A 3,200-nucleotide genomic window follows, 5' to 3' on the forward strand; every position below is an offset into this window, starting at 1 on the left:
TTGACTCTTTGCAATCCCATGGACTCTAGACTACCAGGCTCCTCTGTTCATGGGATTTTCCAGGCAAGACTACTGGAATGGGTTGCCATTTCCTTCTCCAGAGGATCTTCCCAACCCAGGGATTGAACCCTGGTCTCCTGCATTGTAGGCAGATGCTTTACCATCTGGGCCACCAGGTAAGTCCCAAGTATCTAATTTAAAATAATTTAATTCAATAAGCAAGTATCTAATTTAAGACTATCTTGAGAATACTACTTGAATTTTAGTGCTTCATTTGTCTGTGAATATCTCAAATTTTGTGCATGAATAACTATTGCTGACATATGGGTTACACCAAAAATGGTTCTTAAAATAAGAATGGTAGAGTATTTCTTAAAAGCTTGTGGGTTGGCTGGCTGCTGGATCTGCTATTGAACATGCTGAGACTCATTCATGTGGCTGCAGTCAGCAAGAGGAAGAGCTGGTCGAGAATATCTGAGATGGCCCCACTCATAAGCTGTACAGAGACAGTGACTGTAGTTGTGGCTTCCTTCTTGGCTCCACTCCACATCACCAGGGATTTCTGAATCCACAGTAAGTAAGATTAGCTCCTTTACATGTCAGTTTTAGAACAATATCCCATGGAAGTCAGATGTGGAAGCCATAAGGCCTCGGTAGACCTAAGCTCTGGAACTTCCCCAACATAATCTCTACAATATACTCCAGTCAATGCAAATCTCAAGGCCAGCATAGTTTCAAAGCATTGGGAGACAGACTCTAACACTTCAGAAGGAGCTGCAAAATACTGTAGGCTTGTTTTTGAATCTATCATATTTTGAAGTGTGTGTTTTGTTTTGTTTTTTAATTAGAAAGTGATTTTCTTTTAGGTCTTCATCTATTTTAATCTTGTTACAACCTTTACTCACGTGCATACCTAATCTAATGTTCAACATGACAGTCTTGTGGGTATACAGACAGAGCTGTGTGGCTATCAGCTGTGATTCTTGCTCAGGTCCTTCACTTCTAAAACCAGGGCTGTAACTCCCTTCACCATTTAATCCTCTCTCTTCTATATATATTTATCCATTCTCTCTCCAAGTATTTATTTTAAATACTTGGCACCAAACTGCTAAGCTACTATCCCAATTCACTCAAGAATTATTCATCCAATGACATATTTCTGAAATTCTCAACCACTGGAATAGATTGGCTTTTTCTTATGTAAATTCCCTCTTCCTTAAAAAATAAAATCATGTATTCAAACACAGTCATTGATAACAAGGCAAAAATATACTAGAAAAAACTGTAATAGTCTCTTTTTATCATTTTGTACTTTTTTTTTGCAAGTCCTTTATAAAGCAATGATTGTTCAATAAGATCACAACTTATGTACCATGTCAATTCTTTTTAGCTATACATGAGAACATACTTGTAATACATAGTGAATACTCTGAAAGCCTGAAGAAAAGACAATATTCCATTTTACTAAGGTGAATATACACTGAGAGACATCTTTAGCTAACAATTATTTTAATGTTCAGATATAGAATAGTCAAATATGTACTCATAATATTTTACTACTTTAGTAGAACACATATATTAAATAACATATCAAAAACCATGTTCATTCAGATATATTTTACTTCTTCAGATACTTTTATTTGTATATTTTAACTACTGTTTTTCATGAAAATGTCTTGTAATTCACTATAAAACACCATTATACAAAATATTTTAAAATGAAATAATATGATTGGAATAATAAAACTATATAGAATAATGTCATGGATGATTGGTCAGGCTAAAACAAGAATCATGGATAATTTCAAGCACCAAGACCAAGAGAAAGATTAGAGAATAAAAAAGCAGTGCCAAGATCTTCCACATAGCTAAAAGGATGGTTGCCTAAAACCATTTGTACCCATCTACCTTCTAAATAATAGAGGAAAAGTAAGAAAAAACTGAAATCACGCAAAAACATTTCCTCATCATAACCTGAACACAGAAAATGCCCACACTTAAATTACCATTAAGTAAATAAAAGTAAAATACATTGAGCTCTATAAAAAAGCAAATATGACTGAGCTCTCTATTATATTTCTATAACAAGCCTTTGTAGTCAGTGTCAAATAAGAATAGTTTTGGGGGAAAATGCACAGGAGAGAGCAGAGGGAAGACAGTAGAAAAAACTGGAAAAATTACTTGAAAGCCATTTCCCCAAAGAGAAAGTCTGGAACAAAAAGCATTATGGTAGATATGTTAATCATAGGGAAGCATATTAAAGCTAAGCACAATTCAAGGTTACAACTTCTAAAGCCATTACTTCTGTAAGAGTAGGTTTTAACCAGGAAGGGTGAAACTACCTTTAGAAATTAGGTAGAAAAAAATGAAAAAAAAAAGAAAAAGATATTTTCTTTGTAAGAAAGAGGAATCAAAATTTCAGAGGACACAAAACTTTTGCCGCTATGAAAACAAACAAACAAACAAAACCAAAAACACACATATACACTGAAGCATTGAAGAGGTTATAATTTGTCACTCAAAGAACAAAGTGCCATTCAACTGAGAACATGGCCAACTGCTATAATGCCACACACACACACACACACACACACACACACACATACACAGATAATTGTATACAATGCTATTATGAGAAGACAGAAAATAAAAATGAAAACACATGAGCTGATGATATCTCCCCTTCAAAATGATGAATTAAAAGAAAAATGCAATACTATATTTCAAAATAAAATACACATCCTTATTTGTATTCTTATACAGCACATATATTAAAACTGGAGCTATACAGAAAAGATTAGCATGGTCTCTGTGTGAGGGTGACACACACATTCATGAAGTGTTCCATGTTTTTTTCATGTTGTTGTATGGCAGAAACCATCACAGCTTTACAAACAATCATACTGCAAGTATATATATATATATTTTTTAAGTTTGGCATACATTCTAAAATTTAAACAAATAGACAAAAATATAAAACTAAAAGAGATTTTATTGAAATAAAATAAATAAGAAGTATCACAATGTTTTCTCAGTAATGAAGACTGACGTACAAAGTTCTCAGGGGTTTACCAATAAGAATATTATTTAGTAAGGGGCATTAAAGAAAGGGGAAGGCAGAAAAATAATGACGGCAATGAAAATGAGATAACATTGTAAATGTGTCAGAAAATTCCTGAAAGAGAAGATACACAAAAAGG

At 33.5% G+C, this 3,200-nt stretch overlaps 1 non-coding gene across 1 annotated transcript; it reads left to right on the forward strand.

Annotated features, from left to right (window-relative positions):
- Positions 1–2,749: 2,749 nt before the first annotated feature.
- On the forward strand, positions 2,750–2,854 carry LOC122687650. The gene has a single exon (XR_006339215.1). It is a non-coding gene; the product is annotated as a U6 spliceosomal RNA (small nuclear RNA).
- The last annotated feature ends 346 nt before the right edge of the window (positions 2,855–3,200 follow it).

This window comes from Cervus elaphus, chromosome 31, assembly GCF_910594005.1.
Source record: "Cervus elaphus chromosome 31, mCerEla1.1, whole genome shotgun sequence".
NCBI classification, from domain to species: Eukaryota; Metazoa; Chordata; class Mammalia; order Artiodactyla; family Cervidae; genus Cervus; species Cervus elaphus.